Source organism: Pelodiscus sinensis, chromosome 12, assembly GCF_049634645.1.
Source record: "Pelodiscus sinensis isolate JC-2024 chromosome 12, ASM4963464v1, whole genome shotgun sequence".
In the NCBI taxonomy this organism is placed as follows: domain Eukaryota; kingdom Metazoa; phylum Chordata; order Testudines; family Trionychidae; genus Pelodiscus; species Pelodiscus sinensis.
Window position 1 is genome coordinate 661,920 of NC_134722.1, and position 24,513 is coordinate 686,432.

Below are 24,513 nucleotides of genomic sequence, written 5' to 3' on the forward strand. Positions count from 1 at the left end.
AATCCCTCAGCCTCTTCTCGTAGGTCATGTGCTCCAGCCCCCTCAGCATTTTGGTTGCCTTCTGCAGGATCCTCTCCAGTGATTTCACATCCTTTCTGTAATGGGGGCCCAGAATTGAACACAATACTCCAGATGTGGCCTCTGAGCCGAATAAAGGGGAATAATCACCTCTTTAGGTCTGCTGGCAATGCTCCTCCTAATGCACCCTAATACGTCATTAGCCTTCTTGGCTACAAGGGCCCACTGTTGTCTCATCTCCAGCTTCTCATCCACTAATCCCCAGGACAGATTATGGAGGACAGACAGTCCTTTGACACCATGGACATAAGTGAAAATCCAAAACAGTACGAGAAAAGAGACCCATGGCAGAAAGATAAACCGAGCTCAGATCTGAACTCCCCTCCTTGGAGATGTCCACAGAAAGCAGCACAGCCAAGGTGATGCCTAGCATATGGGAAAAGATGCAAGAAAGGCAATGGACTGTTCCATTTCCCAAACATTGCACATGCCAGCAGTGTATGCCAACAGCACCAGCAGCTCAGCCAAATTCTTCACAAGAGCAATGGACAACGCAGGAGGCGATGTTACCACGACAGAGCGTACAGGGAGATCGCAGTAAGGACGAGGCAGTCACCAACATGCCTGCCCCAACAGACAGGGGAGGGGTACAACGATTCATGTAGAATGTTGAACTATACAGGGAAATTCATGCTAATGTAGCTGCCCAAACCAGCAATCTGAGGGTGCATTTACACTGCAGGGCTTAACTCGAAATAGGCTACACCCATTGAGCTATGCCAATTGTGTAGCTTATTTCAAAATAGCTTATTTCAAAACTGGGAGCTTCTGCATAGCGCTTCTTTCTAAATAGAGTGCTCTTACTCCAACTTCCCTTACTCCTCATACAATGAGGATTATAGGAATCAGAGTAAGAAGGTCTCCAGCTTGACAGTATTTTGATATTATTTCAAATAACTGCCTGCTGTGTAGACACGGACTAAGTTATTTCAAAATGATGTTGCTGTGTAGACGTACCCTGAGAGTGCTCCTGTGCAAAGATGTTGAATGGACATGGGATGTGAATCTTAATGAGCTTAAAAAACCAAAAAGGATTTAATTAAAGAGTCCCCAGTCCTGAGGTACTATGCGGGTAAGCGCAAAACTACATGTCCACAAATGCTTCCCCGCATGAAGGCAATGTACAGTCCTTAAAGCCTTATGGTCAAAACTGGAGTGCAGTGGATACTAACAAAAACTGAGTGTCAATATGCTAAAATGAAGAAGGCTGTTAGCACAAGATGGCCAGCACAGAATATTCCTAGTGTAAACTCAAGGGGGAGTTCTCATTGCTAGATGGCCTTTTGTCTAAAGACACTGTTAGAAGGGGATTTTGAGTCTAAGGCCAGCAGTACCACCTAGTGGCAATACTCCAGACTGTACCACCCAGTGGTGAGAGTCAGTGACTGCCTTGGCAAGCTGTGGGATCTGGTGTCTCTGGTCCAGTGCCAAGAGTTGGCGGCTGGGGAGCACAGGTCCTCCCTGCTCTGGATTCCAATCTAGGACACAAGGAAACAGCTGTTAAAATTGCATGGCCTAGGAGCACATGCCCCATGCCTACTTCCTGTGCCATTTCCTACCCCATCTTTGGATCCCTTGGTGGGTACTACTGGTTTTCTCGAGGTCCCCTGGGAAGTGTTTTTGGGCCACCCTCCAAGGGTTTCCTTCTGGCTCTGGTAATTCAGCATCCACGGCCCAGGGTCTGCTGCGACTTAGCCATAAGGCCTGGTCCCAGTCTTTGACAGCCCCTCTGTAGGAGGGTGTGGGACTCAACTGCTCTCTTGCTCTGTCTGCCCAGACTGAGTTTCTCCCTTTTGAACCCATTCTTCACTAATAACAGATCAGGCAGGGGCTACGGGCCACATCCACACTGCGGAGTTTTTGCACAAAAACAGTTGTTTTTTGCGCAAAAACTCACAGAGTGTCCAAACTACAAGCGCGTTTTTGCACAAGAAAAAGTACAGTGGATCGTCAGAAGACAGGGCTTTTTGCGCAAGCATTATTCCTCTTTCTACGAGGAATAAGCCTTTTTCCGCAGGAGTGCTTGTGCAAAAAGGCGTGTGTGGACGGACAACAGGGGTTTCTTGTGTAAGAAACCCCTATTGGAAAAAGCACAGGTGCTCTGATGGCCATTCTGTGTATGGCCATCAGAGCTTTCTTGCACAAGAGCATCCATGGCAGTGTGGACACTCTTGCGCAAAAGCAGATCTCTTGCGCATAAGCACATGGCAGTGCACAAGAAGCCTGCAGTGTAGACGTAGCCAAGGGGTGTGGTTTCCTGTGTCCCGAGAAACTTGTTAGCTCTCGCTGCACCAGTGTGGTGCACCTTGTTACAGACATCAGGAACGTGAGTCTTAAAGTGGAACAAATATGTTAAAGGGATCATGGAAAGGCATTTAGGCCTGAAAAACATAAGAGAAGGGCCAGAGATTTTTTTTCTGGCCTCAAATGAACAGCAACACTGAGGAAGCTAGTAAGGCTTCTACCTGCCAAAAATATGGGCAAGAATCAAATGAGAGAACCCATGTCAGAGGTACAGGAAAAATGGAACGGCTGGAGGAAAGGAAGCATATATTTGTTTACAGTGGCTGGAAAAAAGGATGCACTTGTGATTGTGCGTATCAACTCTATTTTGGTAAGACAGAGCACACCTGAGACTAGTAGCGGACAATGGGCTCAAGTTTAGTGGGCTGGAGTTAAGCAACTTACAGCAAATTTTGGGTTTAGAAATGTAACAGGTGAAAAATGATCTCAGGATAATAAAGCAACTGCTGAAAAAGGCTGGAGAGCCAGACTCTAGTCTGTACTTAGCACTACTGAATCACACACCAGCACCAATGAAATGGCCCCGAAATCTGAAAAGGAGAAGGCCTGGGTTGTAGAGACTGACGGCAGAGTCGCTGGGGACTTGCAAATGTACAGAGAGAGGTGAGGGGAAAACAAGACCTCTTGGATCCTGGGAGCTGCAAAGGAGCTGTTGCATGACACGAGGCTGGCCCGCAGTGCTCCACATTTGTCACACCACACGAACAAGAACCCTCCAGTCTCCAGAAGGGAGAGAGCTCAGGGACACCCAGTCTGCCATGTTGCCCATGATGGTCTCAAACATGCAAATGTAGCAGGCTGAGACAATGGCGCACCAGCACACGGAGCGACCTCATGTGAACTGCTGATGTTCCAGGGTAGCCCAAGTGACAGCGCAGGCATCTCCAAGACTAACTACACATTGTTCAAAAGCTTTCGAGGGGAGTGAGCGAGTCTGTAACTGGAAAAACTTAAAAACAACAAATAGTCCTGCAGCACCTGAAAGATTAACAAAAGAAGTGGGTTGTGCCCATGCAAGCTCATGACCCCATGGACATGTTTTGCAAAAGCGGCGAGGAGTCCTGTGACACCTTATAGACTAACTGAAGTGTAGGAGCATAAGCTTTCGTGGTCTTTGCCCACGAAAGCTTATGCTCCTACACTTCAGTTAGTCTATAAGGTGCCACAGGACTCCTCGCCGTTATTGCAGATTCAGACTAACACGGCTACCCCTCTGATACTGGACATGTTTTGTTAGTCTCTAAGGTGCTACTAAAAAACAAATTCATTGTTTTTTAAGTTTTCACACATTGTTAGTAGGTTTCGTTGTTAGGTTAATTACACACACTTTAAACCATGTGTTATGTTATGCTGGTTTTAAAGTGTTGTATTACGTTCTAGAAGGTGTAGTATTGGGAATTGTGCCTTTCAGGGCTAAACTTCCTAGCGAGGGAGTCTTAGAATCATAGAATCATAGAATAATAGGACTGGAAGGGACCTCGAGAGGTCATCGAGTCCAGCCCCCCGCCCTCAAGGCAGGATCAAGCTCCGTCTACACCATTCAAGCTCCGTCTACACCATTCAAGCTCCGTCTTGGTGGGGTGGGGCAAAACTCGTTACACATAGCCAGTAGGAAAAAGAGACAAAATCAGATCTCCTGCAAGCACATTAAAGCATGAGTTATGTCCGCATGCCACACCTTGGCTACGTCTACACTGGCATGATTTTCCACAAATGCTTTTAACGGAAAACTTTTCTGTTAAAAGCGTTTGTGGAAAAGAGCATCTAGATTGGCATAGATGCTTTTCTGCAAAAGCACTTTTTGTGGAAAAGTGCCCATGCCAATCTAGACGCGCTTTTGCGCAAAAAAGCCCCAATTGCCATTTTCGCGATTGGGGCTTTTTTGCACAAAACAAATCTGAGCTGACTACACTGGCCCTTTTGCGCAAAAGCTTTGCGCAAAAGGACTTTTGCCCGAACGGGAGCAGCATAGTATTTCCGCAAGAAGCACTGATTTCAGACAGTAGGAAGTCAGTGTTCTTGCGGAAATTCAAGCAGCCAGTGTAGACAACTGGCAAGTTTTTCTGCAAAAGCAGCTGCTTTTGCGGAAAAACTTGCCAGTCTAGACGCAGCCCTTGAATACAGCAAGGTTTAGTCTACACTGTAGGGTTTTTGCGCAAGAAGCCTTTTGCGCAAGTTTTTGCACAAAAACCTTGCAGTGTAGATATAGCCTCGCTATATTCAGCACAGTATGTCAAGAGTAGAGGAATAATTATGCTTAAGGGTCTGGGTCGTACCATAAGCTAAACAAAACACAATGAACTGATCTCCGTTTTTCTCAGAAATGTCTGGGAAAGCTTGTAAGGGGTTGTTGTTTCTAGTCTGTTCTCCATATGGATTTTTAAATTATGGATCTCAAAATTATGGATCTTCAAAAATCCTGTTGGGTTCTGGTCAATGATCCAACAGGAAACATGACTCAGCTACAAGATTCTTTCATGCTCAGGAATGCACTTTGCTTCTGGCATTGAGAGTTTTCAAGAAGCTTCATTTTTTGTCCAGAACATCAATATCAGAGTTAACACATTTCTCTCATATTTACTAACGGCAAAAGGCATGGTGAAATAAGATGATGTAAATAGAGTTGGGCAAGTAGCAAGAGGTTTTAGATTTCCAGCATAGGCATGTGAAATAATAGACTGACACAAAGTATTTTCAAATTCAGATAGAACAATTGTAGTTACAAGAGACTTAGCCTTTGCTCCTTTTTCCTTGTGACACCCACCAGATCCCAACAGTTTGTGGTTTATCTACTTTGATTTTAGTAAACTGTAGATGATGTAGTTGGTTTCTATCCGTTTAACCATTCGGTCCTTTTAAAGGTGGAGTCTGTTGACCTGTGACCACAGCTCTGTTCTACAGATAGTGTCAGCAGAGCCCAATTACTGAAGTGTATTGAGAAAAATCGAATTGAAGCCAAACAAGACAAAAAATCCACACAGGCACACAGAGCACTGTCCAGCTTTCAGTTTGACTGCTTGAATTACCACTGCGGTAAGAGAAGACAATAAATCAAAATAGATATTTACTGATCTCAATTACAGACACCTGCAGGAAAAACTGTACAAATGGCACAAGGAACAAAGGCTAAGAGGGTGAAGTTGAGCTGAACAATACTCTGTCTGGTCTCAGCTAGCTTTTTCTACATTCAGCCAACTCTGACAGAGAAGGCTGCAAAAAATCCAAGTAATTTTAACCAAGTGAGATGGATTGCACAAAGACCAATGAATTTACTGGAGCTCATTAGAAGAACTAGAAAAAAAAAGCTACTAAAAGATTTTGGACCATTTAAATGGGATCCTGTTATTCCATTTTTATTTTCATTTTACTTTTATAATACTGCTCAATAATCACTTCTAGTCATTTGCACAATTGGTGTTTTTGGTACAGGTTGAACCTCTATAATCCGGCACCCTCGGGACCTGACCAGCTCTGAACCAGATAATTTTCCGGACCATGGGATGTCAATATTGTCTAGTAGCATCACCAACACTTCTACTAGGCTGTTAGAGGACATTTAGGGGGTAAATTAGAGCTAAGTAACAGCACAGAACAATGAGAGCTAGGACTGGTGATGGTAACCTTGGCCACATCCATGAAAAGTGGACATCCAGCAAACTAAAATCATGCTGGACCATGGATATTTCCAGACCAGAGAGTTCTGGACTAGAGAGGTTCAGCCTGTTATATAAGGTGTATTATTTACTATTAGCGTGTATGTGTATGTTAAAGCTTTAAAACCAGCTACTTCTGTGTTGTGATTTGTAGTGATATTATCAGTATATTACTTAATGTTTTCTATGGGAGATAAAGATTCTTCAAACAGTTTACATACAGAATAATGTTAGTTTGCATTTCCCTACAACAGACCTAGTATGTTTTAACAGATAAGGTATCAAACAAGTATTAAATAATCATTATAAAATGCCTGTGTGATAAGGTGAAGGGTTCTACCATTACGGTGAACAAATCTATGGGGTTCCATCATCATAAAATTGACATTTGCACTTCATATTCAAGTACCTACTAACAGAACAAATCCAATGTGTCATCACTGTACTCGTGAGGTATATTTTTTAGAAAACAGATTGGCACAAACCAGGAATTATAAAATTTGGGGATTACAGTGATTTTCAGACCTGTACAAACATAAATTTCAAGGCTAGGCTCTGTGACCATCTTCTATAGCTTGGAAGTAGAAGGAGCTGAAGAAACCAGAAAATAAACATATTACAGTTTTGCGTTTAGTTTGAGTCTGAAGGCAATATATTCCCTGAGAATTTTTTCCTGTTCCATCCATGGTCTCTCTCCGGTAAATATAGATTGATGTGAGCATTTCTTTGCCTTTTGTCTCCTTCCAAAGGGATTCAGGAGGCCTTCTGCAGTGAATTACTGGCTGTACTGTGCCTGTGAGCCCATTCCTTTCCATCTGCCTCTGGAGGCTGTTGATGTTACAGGTCAAATGTCGTGCACTGTCTTTAACTCTGAAAAATGCTATGAGTTTTAAATAGGAAGTTATCTTTAACTATATGGTGGACACACTTGACTGCTTTTCGGTCCTTCTGCATTCCCACTGAATAGTTTCCAGTTTGTGCATCTGTCTTTGGCTGAAAATGCATCTTCACAAGATGGGAGAAAGGGCATCAGAGCTCCCGGATCATTTTCTTCTTTCCTAGAGACCCCATTTTGCTGTGGAATGACTTATCTACTTGAATGATGCGTTTTTATTCCATGTGCATCTTCAGGCCTTTGCCACCGACTTCCATCTTTGGCAGCTGCAGCTGCCATCTTAGCTTCTTCACATGTCATTTCAATGGCTTGCAGTTCTGCTTCTGTTGTGTATTTCCAAGTTGTCCTTGTTCTACATCATTGCCTCTTGCTCTGCGAATCCCAATGAACACTCATCTTGTGCTGTTTTGTTCTTGCCCCTTTGTGTGTCTCAGCCATCTTCGTTTTTGTTTAGTAATTTCCTGTCCTATCCATTTCTGTTTCATCCTTCACCAAAGCTCTTCATTTGGGACTTTTTCTAGCCATCTGATGTTGGGAATTTGTCTGTGACAGCTATTTATAAAATCTTGGAGTTTAGATAATAAGCTTATAAGTCTCCACATTTCAGTTTCACATTTTAAGATTGACTTTACAATGGTGTCAAATATTCAAAGTTTAGTTTGAAGGCCAAGGTATACAGCATGTAAGAATCCACTTTCTTCTCTAAAAAGTCCAGAATGAAAGGAATTTTTCCATGGCAAAGCATTTGCCTGAAGACTGGTTAGCTGTTTCACTCAAAGATGTCTTTTGCTTAATTAAATCCACTGGTCCAAGTTGGGAGGGTGATTAGTAATCAAATCTACACATACTGCCATCAGAGGAAAGTGGGATCTAGCTGACAATTCATGGGATTGGTGGGAGAGAAATTAGGGTTGCTGTCCAACTCTAACTTTTTAGACTGAAATGATGTGCACCGGATGATAAAATGCTAATGAGTTGGCCATTGGTATATTGTGTTGATGCGAGTTATGGGCCTTATGGAATGCTCTGTTGTACTGTGTATGGCCTGTGGGCTGAATTAAGGGACAGTGGATATGGGAAGGGAAGAGGGGGAAGAATCATGGTTGACCATTATGGCTGCCACCCCTGCCATGTCCTAGCATCCTGAAATCTACCACAATGCCAATGGATCCGGTAGATGCAACCCGCGCGTGAAGGCTAGCCAGCTGTGTGTCCTTTGCTGTGGTTTACAGCACTGTGTGGGCTAACAGCCGTCAGTTCCTTCTCCAAAATAGCAGGGAAGAAGGGCAGGTAGCGGAGCACTCATATCTCGAAGAACTACAGCTACTGCACAGGGGAGGAACCATTTCTGGTGTCACAACAGGCGTGCCATTCTAGCTGCCTAATGAACAGTTTCCCTGTTAAAGAGGAGGGTGCTCTGCAGTTGAGTTAATGATAAAAGAAAGGGTTTTGTCCTATCCAGACAGAAGACCAGGCCTCTCCTGACATCGAGGGCATGCCTTTTGTTTCTCTAGGTGAGGGTTATGGTGGAAGTCTGGCAGATGAATGGGTTGGTTAATATGGAACTCAGAGGAGATGTTAGGTAAAACATTGGGGTGTGGTCATAATGTGACCTTGTCCTTGAAAATTCTGTGAAAGGGAGAGTGCCATAGGAGCTCTTACGTCCCTCACCTGTCACCCGGATGTGATGGCTATCAGGAATGCCATTTTCATTGACAAATGCAGGGATAGACGGCTCAAATGGAGGTCTTGTAAGGCATTTCAGAACCAGACTGAGATCTCAAACTGGAGCAGGACGTTTGACTGGTGGTAAGAGATCTCCAAGCCCCGAGGAATCTCTTGGTGGACAAAAAGGCAATAACCCTCTCTTGGAGAATGGACAGCTGTGGTGTCTGCCAGGTGGACTCTAATGGAGCTCAGCAATATCCGCAAGCTTTTTAGTCTCCAGATATATTTGGCAGTGATGTGGTCATTGATGGAATATATTTGAGGTCACAGCAACAGACAAATCTTGTCCATTTTTAGGAGTATGAGTAGCAAGTAGTCTGGTTTTTGCTGTGCAACAGTACTCTTTTTACCTCCTCTGCATCTAATCCCAGGAACCATCAGCCAATCACTCTCTGCCCTGGTCTACACTAGGACCTTATTTCGAAATAACCTCCCTAAGGTCGAATTTATAAGTGGTGTGTCCACATTACCCAGCCCGTTATTTCAAAATAACAGGCCACAGAATTGGATCGCTGTACTCCTGCTTTTCATTAGGAGTAATGCTAATTCCAAAAGAGTAATTTTGAGATAAGAGGGTGGACGCTCCGGTGCCACTAATTTGAACTTTTTATGTGATTCATACAACCTCTAGGAGATCAGAAATGGGGCAAGATGGGATCTCAGAGCCATCTGGAACTTTCTGAACCTTCTCTTATAGGCAAGTGCAGAGACTCCAAGAGAATGCAAAGCAGCCCTGGAGTCCTTTACTGTGAACAGAGATTTGTCCTTGCTATCTGAAAACCATGCAGGCCCATCAAAAGGGAGGTCTTCCGCCATAGGCTGTACCTTTTTAGGGAGCTGGAGCCCGAAGCCCTTCTCATAACTACTGCTAGATTTCCTACCAAACTGGTCTAGCTGCTAGCTTTGTCATGGGGTGTGGATTTAGCATGGTAGTCTCTTCCATGTTCATTCAACATGTAAATCTCTGAAGAATCAGGAGAGGAATGAAAAATAAAAACTCTGTTGTTTGCTGTAACAAAATATTTCTGATCCGCTCTTCTGCCTGTAGGTGGCCGAGTGGCTGGCATGTGCCAGACAATCTGCAGAGTCCAGATTCGCTGGGTTGACAGGCAAGGCTTTGTGGGCAGAAGAGGCTGTAAGAAGGTTGCCAAGCAGCTTATAACAAGGTCCTTTCACTGCCTCAGGAGGGATCTGCAAGGAGGCAGCCATTCTCTTGACCAGATCCTGAAACTGCTCAAAATCATTTGCCAAGGATGGAAGCAGAGGCCTAACTGGTTCTTCTGAAGATGAAGAGGAGATGTTGGCTGGAGGAAAGGCTTCTTCACTAGCTCCAGTTTCCTGGTCCTCAAAAGTGTCTTCCTGAGGATCAGGTCTCCTCGGGAGGGCAGGCAATGAAGGCTACCTATCTCTGCAATGGGTTTGATGTGAGGCTTACTGCAAGGACACTGCTACGAGAAACTTCCCATCTAAGGAGTAAGGGGTACAAGTACACTTGGGCTACGTGTATACTGCATCTCTCTTCCGCAAAAGCTTATGCAAATAAAGTGTGGATTAGCATTTTGCCATGCTTCATTTGCAAAAATTAATTAGGGGCCGCTTTTGTGCAAAAAGGAGCTGTGTACATGGCTCCTTTTTGTACAAAACCTCCCTCTTGCGCAAGAGCTGTTTCAGGAAGAACGGCTCTTGCGCAAGAGGGGGCTTTTGCACAGAAGGGAGCTGTCTACACAGCTCCTTTTTGTGCAAAAGCCTCTTGCGCAAAACCAACCCAAATTAATTATGCAAATGAAGCATGGTAATATGCTAATCCATGCTTCATTTGCATTAGCTTTTTTGGAAGAGAGGTGCAGTATAGACGTAGCCTTAGATTGGAGCAGAGGAGAAAAAATGGTTAGTGACGTTTTGTAACTGCCCTTCAAGATGTGTTGCTCATACCCATCCCGTCCTAGCTGTGCACATGCCCCATGCACAGTTGCCAGAAGCTTTCCTTCAGGGTACCCATTGGGGCAGCGAGAGCCCCCTCTGCTGCCCTGTGCTACTAGCTCTGGTATAAAGTGCTCAGCTGACCACTGCCCTTCAGGTCCTTCTTTGTGGAAGCTCTGCTGTTGCGGGTGCGGTGCGTAGCCATGTGCACCACAGCCCATTACAAAATGTCAGGAACCTCTTTTAATTCTTGGAGTGACACATGGCAGTGCTAGCTAGTCAACTAGATGGAGGCTATGAGCAAAACTCAAGGCCTGTCCTAGTAAAGTTTTCTGGCCACTCTTCTGAGAAGAGGAATTGTTGGGGCAGGACAGAATATTTATTCTTAGTACAGTCTTCAGACACAGACCTCACTTTGAGCCAAGAAAGGCACTTTCTTTCCACTGTGTTGCAAAAAGATCAGTCTGAGGGAAACCTCATCCCACGATTGTGATTCTCCAGTATAGTACTGCAAGGACCTCTTGTGTAGGACACTGAATCTGCCAAAAAACTGTTCTTGCCTGGAAAATAGTTAGCAAGAGCCATGACTTGACAATAGAGGCACCATTTTCAAATTCCAACCAGACCCCAGGAATAGATGAAGAAGTAGCTTTTCCTCTTTCTGACTGATGTAATACATAGGGTTGCCAGGTGTCCCATTTTGAACTGGACAGTCCAGTATTTGAGCTTTCTGTTTGGGAAACAAATTGAGAAAATAGAAATGAGAAAATAGAAATGTCCGCTATTTTCTAAATAAGATGTAATGTAAATTGTGATGTAATGTCAAGTGTGTCCGGTATTTTTGTTAAATCATCTGGCAACCCTAATACAGAGAAGTAGAGCTGTTAGTATTTCAACTCATCTCTTTTGAATCTAAGAAAGCGAGGTCTGTATGGACAGAGGTGCTACTCTACGTTCCACCATGTTTATGGAACAGTTGGTCTTCCTAATTCCACTGGCATTGTCCAGTTCATTGTTCTAAATGGGTTCCTAAGCTCATATTTGAACCGTCCAAGACAACTGCTACTGATGGATCAGCGATGTGACAGCCACTCTGTAGACATTCTGGGAGATCTACGGCAGTGGACAGGTGCTGTTGCAGCATAAGAACTTGCTCGTGGATCTTTTATAGCATAAGCTAATTTTATCCACATTACGAAGATGGAATGCATAGGGCTAGAGGCACAAGCAGGACTTAGGCATTTAACTTCTCCTTTAGGCACCTAAGTCCAACACTGAAGTGCAAATGACATTTATTGAACTGCTGTTCAATGGCTGCCTAACCTTGTAGGTAACTAAAATTCGGAGGTCCCTATGTTTCTGCTTGTAAATTCCCCATGGGGTCTACATTTCTGCTGAGGAACCTAAGCAAAGCTGTCTACATCCTGAAGACACCAAGCTGTTTGATGTCTAATTCCTGGCAGGGCTCACTAACTAGGCAGTCCCTTATCTGTCTCCCCCACCCCTATGGTGTGTGGGGGGGTGTCTGATCCAGTAGGCATGCTCGGAGAATATTTAGGAGCATGCCCACAGTATTGGTCCCTGTCCAAAGCACAGACAACATAAGGTGCCCCACCATAGCTCAGTGGTTAGAGCACTTGCTTGGGATGCAAGATTCTGTCTGATCTGGAAAAGGGACTCAAGGCTGGCGATACCCTAACCACCGTCCTGGGGTAGAGCTCTCTCCACTGTGGCTGCTGAAGAGGTTCCATTTTGTGTAAATAACTAGTTGTTGGGCCAGAGAAGAAGCGACGGATCTTACATCCCAGTGTTCAGAGATGGATCTTATGTCCCACTAATGTGGGCAGTGGGTTCAAGTCACTGCTCTAAGCAGGCAAAGTGTGGAGCGAAACCCAGTTCTCCCACATCTCGGCAGATGCTTTAACCACAAGAGGACACCACCAGTACCACTTTTCACAAGAAAGGTCTGGCTTAGGAACTGGATCCAGCAAAAGGGTTACAGCTGTGAATCCTAAACAGTCCCCCTTGCCCATTTGTCAGCTTGGCTCCCTGGCTAAGCAGTGAAACAATCAGGCCTGCTAGCCATTAGACTAGTAAATATATTTTCTTAAACTCTGTGGGCCTGATTTGCCACTCTGTTGCACCAGTTTTATGTCAACTAACACAGTGGAATATCAGGCCCCACAGGGAAATATCATATTGCTATTGTAATTTTTCTTACATGCAAACTATGGTACCTGCTATTGTTTATAGAAAAGTCCCAATTAGTGTCTGGGGAAATTAATATTTGTGAGCTTTTGCCTATTAGGATTCTCCACAGGAAACTGTAATTGGATAGCTAGACAATAAGGAGTTATAAAAGGAGGGAAAGAAGGAAAGCGCAGCAACATTACTTACCCACCAGGTAGGCAGACAGAATCACTGGTGGAGATAATGTCCCGAAAACAAAAGGAGAGGTTATTCATCGTGTGCGGAGCCTTTGAGATGTGTGTTCCTATGAGGGAATCCACGTCAGGTGCATGTGCCTCATGTGCCTGTGATTGAACATTTTTGGTAGCAGTGCTTGTTTGGCTGGTGCATGCGTTCTATGCCCCATACCAAGGATATAGAAAGCCAGGCAGGTGAATCGCTCGTAGCACCTTCTTGACTGCAAAGTCACACAAGAGGACTCTCCAAGCAAAGGGGAAGGGGAGCAGGTAGTGAAGTCGATTTTTCTTGCACTTGTTGCGGGCAGCAGTCACAGAGGTCCTCTTCTAGAAACCCCCAGGTCAAGAAACATCGGTCTGAAAATTCAAGGATTGAGCTTCCAATCATAATCCAGGCAGAAATGTCTGCTCAGATCATTGGCTATGGTGTTCTGCATGCTTGGGATGTAAAAGATGGACAGAACACGACTGGCTATACACCAATTCCACAGCTCTATTGCTTTGATAGAAAGAGACAGACTCAATCCCTTCTTGATGATTTATGCCCCATTGTCTGTCATGCCTTTTATGGACTGGTCCCTGATTAAGGAAAGGAGATGAATGCAAGTGTTTCTCACTGCTCATAATTCTAGGAGATTGATTTGAAGAAGTTATCCTTTCGCCTTGAATGCTGTGAGTCCCAAGCTCTTCCTTGTTCCCTGAATGATGCGTCTGAAGTTATTATCCACAAAGGTGAGCAGCTACTATACCAGGACTTTGGAAAATATTCTTGGGGCAGATGAGAGGCTGAAGGGCAGAGCATGATAATGGAAGCCATACTGGCTGACTGTGAAATGAAGAAAACTCTTGAGAGAGGGATGAATGGTGATATGAAAGTATGTATCCTGAAGGGTGAGGGCTGGGAACCAAACTCTGGAGTCTAACAATGGATAGCTGCAAGAGTTCCCATCCTGAGTTTCTGTGAATTCATGAATGTGTTTAGATATCTGAGTTCTATTCTTTCATGGAACCAGAAATTACTTGCAATAAAATCCCTTCCTCTGTGCTGGACTGGAACTGATTCTATGGCTTCTGTGCATCGAAGGATGGTGGTCTCTTATCTCAGCAAATCTTGAGAAGTGTCCCTGAGAAGAGATGGGAAAAGGAGGTGAGATTGGAAGGGGATGGGGATGAAGCGGATGGAATAATCTGATGTTAGACTCTCCAAATCCTTTCTTGGACATAATTTGTTCCTACGAAAGTAAAAAACCGGGGCAGTCCCCCCAAAGGAGGAGGTAATAACTTGTAGCTGAAGAATCCAGACATTGAAATGTTCTTTACCTTTGACCATACCATCAAAATTGACGCTTCAGGGATAAGGAGGGCTGGCTGGTAGTGGTTGCTGTGGGAGGCCTTTTTTCCTGATACCATAGCCTTTTCTAAGGCAGATCAGTTGACCTATGAAAACTGGATAATTGGACTAGATGGGATCTCTGTGCCATCTGGGATCTACTACATTTTGTTTTATTGGCAGATGTGCATATATCAAGAGACCTGAGACTGGCCCTTTAATCCTTTAAGGCATGCAAGGATTCTTAAGTGGATTCATTAGAAAAGTTCTGATCCATCAAAGGAAGCTCCTCTACTGTATTTTGGACCTTCCTAGGAAATCCTAATAGCTAGAGCCAAGATGCAAGGAGCTCTAATGGTGGCTGAACCTAGGGTGGCTTGTATGCTACAAGCTGACCCTCACTTAGGATAGCTTGACATTGTTCCTGATGTTCCAGGGTAGATGTTCAATAAAGCTGAAGAACTTCTGGTCTTTCTCGTACAGTATAGACTCAGTATGGTATTGTCAATGACATTTATCAGCAGCCCCACAACTCAAGTGTTGGGCTGAGATTATGAAAATAAAAATTCTTAGCAAGAACATAATATTTGTAGTAGTTTATTTAAATTTAAGTGGAATCTGACCAGTCTTTTTCGGAAGGATACATTAAGGAATAATTTACTAGCAAATCCTCTACTTGACTAGAGGATATCATGTCAAATCCAGCATGGATTTGTAAAGAACAAATCATGTCAAACCAATCTGATAGCTTTCTTTAATAGGATAACGAGTCTTGTGGATAAGGGAGAAGCGGTGGATGTGGTATACCTAGACTTTAGTAAGGCGTTTGATACGGTCTCGCATGATATTCTTATCAATAAACTAGATAAATACAACTTAGATGGGGCTACTATAAGGTGGGTGCATAACTGACTGGATAACCGTACTCAGAGAGTAGTTATTAATGGTTCACAATCCTGCTGGAAAGGCATAACAAGTGGCGTTCCACAGGGGTCTGTTTTGGGACCGGCTCTGTTCAATATCTTCATCAACGATTTAGATATTGATATAGAAAGTACGCTTATGAAGTTTGCAGATGATACCAAGCTGGGAGGGGTTGCGACTAATCTGGAGGATAGGGTCATAATTCAAAATGATCTGGACAAATTGGAGAAATGGTCTGAGGTAAACAGGATGAAGTTTAATAAGGACAAATGCAAAGTGCTCCACTTAGGAAGGAACAATCAGTTTCACGCATACAGAATGGGAAGCAACAGTCTGGGAAGGAGTACGGCAGAAAGGGATCTAGGGGTTATAGTGGACCACAAGTTGAATATGAGTCACAGTGTGATGCTGTAGCAAAAAAAGTAAACATGATTCTGTGATGTATTAACAGGTGTGTTGTGAGCAAGACTCGAGAAGTCATTCTTCCGCTCTACTCTGTGCTGGTTAGGCCTCAGTTGGAGTATTGTGTCCAGTTCTGGGCACTGCACTTCAGGAAAGATGTGGAGAAATTGGAGAGGGTCCAGAGAAGAGCAACGAGAATGATTAAAGGTCTAGAGAACATGACCTATGAGGGAAGGCTGAAAGAATTGGGTTTGTTTAGTTTAGAAAAGAGAAGATTGAGGGGGGACATGAGAGCAGTTTTCAGATATCTAAAAGGGTGTCATAAGGAGGAGGGAGAAAACTTGGCCTCTGAGGATAGAACAAGAAGTAATGGGCTTAAACTGCAGCAAGGGAGGTTTAGGTTGCACATTAGGAAAAAGTTCCTAACTGTCAGGGTGGTCAAAAACTGGAATAAATTGCCCAGGGAGGTTGTGGAATCCCCATCTCTGGTGATATTTAAGAGTAGGTCAGATAAATGTCTATCAGGGATGGTCTAGACGGTATTTGGTCCTGCCATGAGGGCAGGGGACTGGACTCGATGACCTCTCGAGGTCCCTTCCAGTCCTAGTATTCTATGATTCTATGTGGCGCATATCTTAGAGTTTATGTTATGATTCTTGGCCTCCTCCAGAGGGATATGAATCAAGTCAGCGATTCATTTAATCAGATCCAGAAACTCTTTAAAATTTTCATCACCAGAGGGAGGAGGAGGCATTAAAGCCTCAGCTGGAGCTGATGAGGAGACATTAGTTTGTGGTGTCATCTCCTTCTCTGCCCTAGACTCTTCTCCTCAGCATGAGAACTTATGCAGTTGGGACAGCTGAGGAAGGAGAAGTGGTGCAGGATGATGATCCCCATGGGAATAACTAGGTGGTCTCAAATTGCTGGCAGTAGCCTCCACATGGGTCCCAACATGGCCACTGTAGATGACCAGTAGGTAGATGACCAGTGCCACTTAGTGAGCAGGGGCATGAGACTGTCTTGCCCCGGGAGCTTCTTTTGCAGTACAGCTACCTGGAAAGATGAGGAGACCCCTAGACAATCTGAAGAAGAGACCTCTTCATAGTCTAGATGAGAAGCAGAAACATTGGAGGGAAGGATGATTAGCCACATGCTGCCTAGGGAACCAGAGAACCCTGTTGTGTCAAAGACAGGTATGCTGTGTCTACATTGGCATGCCTTTCTGGAAAAGGGATGCTAATGAGACACTTTGGAATTGCAAATCCGCGGGGGATTTAAATATCCCCCATGGCATTTGCATTTACATGGCTGCCGCTTTTTTCTGGCTCGGGGTTTTTGCCGGAGAAAAGCGCCAGTGTAGATGTGATTCTCCGGAAAATAAGCCCTTTTCAGGAGGATCCCTTATTCCTACTTGAAAGTGGCAGCCATGTAAATGCAAATGCCGCGGGGGATATTTAAATCGCCCGCGGATTTGCTATTCCGAAGTGTCTCATTAGCATCCCTTTTCCAGAAAGGCATGCCAATGTAGATACAGCCGTAAGGTCTGGGATGTTTTGCTCATTCAGTACCTATTAATATTGGAGTCTCTTCCTCATCAGACACTGACAAGTCCTAGGAGAATCTAAACTCCTGTGGTACTAGGTGATTCTGCATTTGCATGAGGAGGGACTCCAGAGTAACTGATGGTGGTACTAAAGAGGTTCATATTGGTGCTATCTAGCAGTGGGACAAACACCAAGGATACTAGCCTCTAAGGTAGAAGTACTGCAGTCTGGTTCACCAGTTTAGGTGTTGGGGTGGTAACAAAAAATCAAACAATGTTATAGACTTTCTTGAGAGCGCATATTTAGGATATCTGCTGAGATGAACATATGTGCATCTTCCCACAGGAGAACTTGGTACCAAGGTATGCATAGTACAATGAGTCTTTGAGGAGCTTGAAGTCTTCTACAAGTTCCCAGTACCAAGGATGCCTGGAACCTTTTTGGGATATGTGAGATCTGAAATGGTCTATCTTGATGGTGACTCAGGCTTTTTGAATTAGGCGGTGCATGAAGAGATCCAAAACTCTGCTTCCTAGGAACTCCTAGAACTTATCCTGCATAGATCTAGATACCAAGATCAAGGGGGCACCGTGCTTGCTTGGAAGCTGGTGTCCTGGGAGGGGACCTGTATCCAGGCCTCTATCCACATCTGATTAGAGGGAGCACTCCATGATGAGAAGCTACATTTAATCTCCTGGGGTTTTCACACAAATTCTGCTTGTAAAAGCTGAGCAGGTCTTGCACTTCTCTGGAGTTTGTTTGTCTCCCAGGTAACACATATACCTGGCAAGTTCAGGCTTCTCAGCGGGTCAGAGTGGTGCTGAAATCCCTAGGATCCCAGCATACCAAATTGATGATGATGACCCCTGAAGCAAACACCTCAGAATTGAGGTGTATGGAGGTGTGTGTGTGTGTGGGCGGGGGGGGGGGGAATAAAGAGAAGTCTTCGTAAACAATCAAAGAACTACATCAGGTAAGCTGCACTGAAACTGCATCTCAACTTGTGGCTAAGGTGAGGGACACTGAAGTGGGCCCACTAGATGCTTCATCTCAGGCTGGCAGCTGGTTGAGAAGGAGCTGAGTGTGATTAGCTCAGGCAACTCGATATGTCATTGGTATAAAGCAGGGGCACTCAGCCCTGCCGGAATATTGTACTCCTTTCAGGAGTCAGATTTGGCTTGTGTACCCCCACGAGGCACCTGATTTCAAAACGACTTGCTTACAACATCAGATATAAAAATACAAAAGCATCACAGCACATATTAATAAAAATGGCTGACTTCCTCATTTTTACTGTATAATTATAAAATAAATCATCTGGACTATAAATATTGTGCTTACATTTCAGTGTATGGCATATAGAGCAAGTCCTTGCCTGTGTTAAATTGTAGTTCGCACTGGCTTCACCAATGCTTTTTAAGTAGCTTGTTGTAAAATGAGGCAAATATCTAGATGGGTTGTTGTACTCTCTGGAATATCGCTGTGTACCCCCCAAGGGTATATGTACCCCTGGATTGAGAACCACTGGTATAAAGTATGTAGATGCCTGGAGCATATGCATGAGGTCAACGGGCACTGCTACCAAAAAAAGAAGCTGATCAGAGGTGCATGGGACACACACATGGCTGATGTGGACCAACCATAGGGACCCTACTTGAAGGAGGAAGATCTGGTTTGCAATTTGAACCTCCTCTCCCCTCCCCCCCCAACCCTACATTTCATGCAGAGCAGAGTCAGAAAGGAAACCAGGAGACACACAAAGGTAAAAGTACACTATGGTGGATCCAGCACCACATAGAGCTATTGTGGATAAGTTATTCTCACAATTTTCATAGTGTGGACCACCTCCTGTGCCATCTGCAATCATATTAACCACTTGTCCTTACACTTGGGATCCCACAACATCCTTGGAGCAGCAACAGCAAAAGCTTACATAGAAAATTAATACTAGGAACTATCTGATGTGTTTTGAGCTTCTTTTAATACCTATTTAGCATCTGCAGACCAGTAGGCAAGACAACCCCTGTGACAAACTCTCCAAACTACCCGTAAGTACCCTGTAGGCCACCATTGGGTCAGAGACCACAATTTCAGAATATTTGATTCATATATATAAGTTGTTAATTGAAAAAAAGGAAATTAAGAGAAGATAGCCATGAACTGAGCTCACTGCTGATATACCAGGAGTTTTTGCAGGATGAATCATAGAATCACAGAATCCTAGTGTTGGAAAAGACCTCAGGAGTCATCGTGTCCAGCCCCCTGTCCAAAGCAAAACCAATCCCAACTAATCATCCCAGCCAGGGATTTGTCAAGGTGGGTCTTAAAAACCTCTAGGGATGGAGATTCTGCCACCTCCCTAGGTAACTAATTCCAGTCCTTCACCACCCTTCTAGGGAAATAGTTTTACCTAATATCCAACCTAGACCTCTCCCACTGTAACTTGAGACCATTGCTCCTTGTTCTGCCTGTGACGGACCCCCACCCTGCTTTAGAAAGTGGACTTGTGGACACAGATAGCCTAACTCAGAGGTGCTTTGAGCAAATTATCTCGTCATAATCCGCTGGATCTGTATATCTTATTTTGGTGTATCATTCTTGCGTGTAAAATTAGATATATGGAGCATGGAATATTTTAGGATTTTAATAATGCAAAGGGGCAAGTCATCAAGGGTGTTCCCTCAAGGTCTGATCAACTGTAAACAACTCTTTTGTCCTTTAAGTCTTAGCAGTGGTTGGTCCTAAAAAGTCATGTGATGTGACCTACCCAACTGGTAGGGACTGGTCAGGTAGCTTCCCATGGAAAAGGGGAATCTTTAAAACAATGGGAGACTTAGGAGCTTTTTGTCTTTGCACTGGCTGGACACACCCGAGGGAAGAAACCAAAGACCCCAGGGAAGGAACAGCCCTGGTTTGGAAGGCTTAACTGGAAAAGAAATAGTTTTACAGTGAGTTTATAATGAGTTTGTACTGAAGTTTTAATGTAGAATTAGCGAAGCGTTTTCCGTTATTTTGAGTTTGTAATCTACTTTGCTCTGCCTGTTCTCACTTATTACCACTTAAATCCTACTGCTTGTATTTCATAAAATCACTTTTATTTTCTATCAAGCCCAGTGTAAATAACGGTTACCTGGGGCCGTCAGTGTGTACATTCCCCCTTTCATTGCTATGGGGACTTACCTAAATAATTCATGTGGGGTTCTGATCCCGTTTGGGGAGGGGTATCCCAGGAAGCTGGGTCCTAAACTGCGTTCTCCTTGGACCTGAAGAGATTCAGTGTCTGTACTGCTTCTTGGGGGGGCATTAATCTCAGTTTAGTACCTTGACTGGGAGTGGGAGCGGGAGGAAGCAGAAGTAGCCCAGTAGAACCAGGCGATGAGAAGCCGCAGAAAGCAGGAAGGCGAATGGCAGTGGCCTTGTCAGCTCTCCAAGAGGTACCCACAAGGGGTATTCTGTGACCGCACCCCATCATGCTGCCATCTGTCACTACTGAGAAAAGCCTTTCTTCATCCTCTTTGGAGTCCCCTCTCCCCCCATTTGCATTCAGGACTTTGGGACAATCAGGTGAAGATTGCCCTCACAGCAATCATTCCATGTTTTACAGGAGACTCAGAGTTTAATTGTTATATGTACTTAATCTGAATCTTAATGTATGCTCATCAGGCTCGGAAATTCAGCAGCAATCCTGGAAAAATGTTTCGATTGTAACCCACCTGTGCAAAAAGATTGTGTTTCAGAGCTCCTTGACTATGTCCACAATTAATTTTGTGTTTCCATCCTGAAACAGAAGTGTTGCTGCATCTTTGAAAGGAAAGCTATCCTTTGTGGATAAGTCACCCGATGTGGATCAGAAATATTCATGGAATATTTTCAGGTATGAAATATATTCACAAGATTCGTACCTATACAGGAGGGGAATCTTTGTGGGAAGGATATTTTACATGGCTTCATACTGTATTCTGTATGAACGATAAACATTATATATTTCCTCTACTATCAAAGTTGCAATATAAATAAAATTAAGGAAAAAAATCTCATTAACTTTTAAACTTTTATAAAATAAGTATTAAATTTGTTCTGAAAGTTCATCACACTTTGAAAGTATTTCCATCCAAAGGGTATGTTTCCATCTTGGGTTTGTTAGATTAAGCCTGAGAATTCTTTTTAACTCCAGATATATGTATAGATACTACGGAAAGTGGAAACTATTTCTGTGCTTGTAAGTAATTCTGTGGGAGTGAATTTGTTCACAGCTTCCAGGCCAGGAAGACTGACCCTTCCAAATCTTTAAAAGCTTGTGGAAAAACTGTAAAAATCAAATCAAATAAAAATAGACACAGACTTTCTTACATTAAAATTGCTTGGGAAAAAAATGCCTAGAGACTGAAAAATGATGTGTAAAAAGCAAACGTACTAGTAAACATATTTTTTTCAAATTAAATTAAAAATATAAAATGACAGTATTTCTTACTTTCTGTCTCTCATTTCCAGCTTATTCTTATCAGAATTCTGTCAGCCCCCAAACTGACATTTTCTTGTCCTGATCATTCCTGAGATAGTGGAGAAGGAATTTTTTTATTAGCCTGATGCAAACAGCAGATCTTCCTACAGAGAAACGTCAAGGACAGTTTGGAGTCCTAATCCCTGACCTGCTTGCCCTCTCCTAACTAGCTATTGACATTGAACTTACAAAGCTGCAATGCCAAGATGAGATAATGAATTCTCTTTGCTTTGAGTGAGAAAAGGGAAGAGGTCTCTGGTGGGGAGTGGGGGGATGAGGGGGGGGGGAGAGCTCCACAACTAAAAGTGCTGTTAAGAGGAAATAAAACTTAAATCTTCTAATATGTGAACTTGTTTAGCAACACCCATTTCTCCCCGCCCAAAACAACCAACAAACAAAGGTTGGGCACCTTAGCGTGACAGCATTTAATTCTGAATATTTAATTAAAAGCATCTGGCACTTACGGAGGTCACCTGTAGTCTAAAAAATGTGCTAGTTACTGGTATATTTTTGTACTGTTTGGTCTGCATTTTCTGTTTCTTTTTGTCCTCCTTTCTTTGCCTTTTGCTTTTATTTTTGCTCGATACAAATGCATTCATGTAATGGAACACCTGTATTTGACAAATGCAAGAAGTACTGATTTCTGTCCATTACAGCACTAAGAATTGCAGACTAAAACAGTCATAGCATTCAACGGCATCACTGTATCACACTTGAAGAACAAAGTGACATTCAATGAAAGACAGCAAATTAAATATGGATAAAAGACAACTGGTTTTCAATCAACATGTACACTGTGGAACTCATTGCCACAGGATGCTATTGGCAAATCCTTGTACTTCATGGCTGTGTTGGGGATCTTTCTTCCCTCACGTTTTCTACTGATCGAACGGACACAAATACTGAACTGACCCTGTCATTTCCACAGTCGTGGTTCTTTTGCTTACCACCTTGTGCGGATTGCATCACATAGTTCTCAGAATGAACTTGCAAGAGCAACACACTATTGCCGTAATCCTTTTCTCAGTGAAATGCCTCCTAACACTCAATTCTGTGCTATCAACTTCAAAAAGTGTTAAAAAACAAACACAAATCCACCCAAACCAGCTAGATGTGTGTGTAGCTAAACTGAGCAATCCTTGGTAGTGTAAACCTTGTCTGGCCTTATGCCTACTCCACTTTTATGTGCCACCTCTAATGGATAAATGGTGACATTTTAGGGCACCAAACTCTCTTTTACTTATTCCTTTACCCAGGATACATTTGACATTGTAAAAATAATGATGACTTGAGCATGACAACTGTTATGACCATGAGGACCAATGATTATAATAATGCCCTCATAGCAAGGCTTTGGATTGGACAGCAGTGATTATATCAGTCCTCTTTATACTTTATTTTGGGGTCTTTACAACTAAAGGAGATGAAGCTCTAGCTGATACCTGTTTGGAACAAGTCCACACCCTCCTAGAGGATGGATTAGATTATATAGCTATCAGGATCTAATTAATTACTATGATTTTATCATATGCTGAGTACTATTGAAGGGACAATTGTGATCTCTTTGTCTGATCTGCTGCACAACACAAACCATAGATCATTTTCAAATGCTTCCTAATTTGTCATGTTTTAACTGGACACAACGCTCCATTACTGACTCCACTAGTAGCGTACGCACTCACTTCAGAGTCCTTTGCTTGCACATGCAGGGCTGGTGCTACCCTTCACGGCCCAATGTCACTCCTCTTCCGCTGGTTTTTTACCATAACCCCTACGTGCTGTCTCTGCTTTCCAAGATAGAGTCCCACATTTCTAAACACAACACAGCAGGGCACAGATTAGCCCACAAATTTGGGGAATGAAGTGGACACTGTTTTTTTATTTCAGAAGGTGGAGAGTTACTGGGGGAGGCTCTTCTAGATTTGAATTTGAAAAATAGGAAAGAACTGGCTGAGCATTTGAAAGTGGAAGGCAGCTTGGGTGAAAATGACGACGAAATGGTAGCGCTCATGAGTCTGAGGCAGGGCTACTTAACACACAGTCCACAGGCCGCATGCGGCCCGCGGCCCATTTGTTTGCTGCCCATGGTGTGGTTTGGGTTGGTATGTGTTTAGCAGTTACATTCCTGGACTGTTGTGAAGCTAAAACAAAAAAGCAGTCAATATAATGATCTTCTGATGATATGCATTTTAGTAGTTAAATTCCTGGACTGTCATTGCTCATTAAAAGTGCTGTCATATGGGTAGAAATCGGGTAAATATTGCATTTTATTAATAGCAGTAAAACTGACATAAATGAGGCCTGGGTGTTGTGTAGTCTTGCCTTAATCTTTGTATTCACGCCCGTCAGTGTGAAAGAAGCTATTTGCATATATTTGCATATATATTTACATATCTATGCAACCGTACTTAAGTTGTGGCCCTCATCATGTGCTGTGAGTATCATTGTGGCCCCCAGGCCTTCCAAAGTTGAGTAGCTTTGGTCTAAGGAATGGTAGGGGGGGAAATAAAAGATAATGGATTTCAATGCAGATGTTAGCAAACTCCTAGAGAGATAATGGGTAACAAGAAATCATTTTACAACAACATTAGAAAAAAGAGGAAGACCAAGAATAGGGTAGAACCATTACTTAGTAAGGGGGGAAATAATAAAAGAAAATGTGGAAATGGTAGGAGTGACTTCTTTGTTTTGGTTTTCACCAGTGTTCCCTCTAAGCTTTTCCATCCATGTGCAGAATAAATTTTGTTTGGTGCACTGAGGCATGTGCAGATGTGCACCTCCAGTACAAACACATGCAGCCAGCTGTGG

At 43.4% G+C, this 24,513-nt stretch overlaps 1 protein-coding gene and 1 long non-coding RNA gene across 6 annotated transcripts in view; one reads left to right on the forward strand and one right to left on the reverse strand.

Moving 5' to 3' along the window:
* LOC106732259 (uncharacterized) overlaps positions 1-24,004 on the forward strand; it is a 115,355-nt gene extending 91,351 nt beyond the window's left edge. For both annotated transcript variants that reach the window (XR_012906619.1, XR_012906618.1), the window contains exons 4-5: positions 20,992-21,078; positions 21,696-24,004. This is a non-coding gene — a long non-coding RNA (uncharacterized LOC106732259). The remainder of the gene's footprint in view (positions 1-20,991; positions 21,079-21,695) is intronic.
* The window catches only part of ZFHX3 (zinc finger homeobox 3), a 1,230,042-nt gene that overhangs the window by 359,674 nt on the left and 845,855 nt on the right, over positions 1-24,513 (reverse strand). The window lies entirely within an intron of this gene.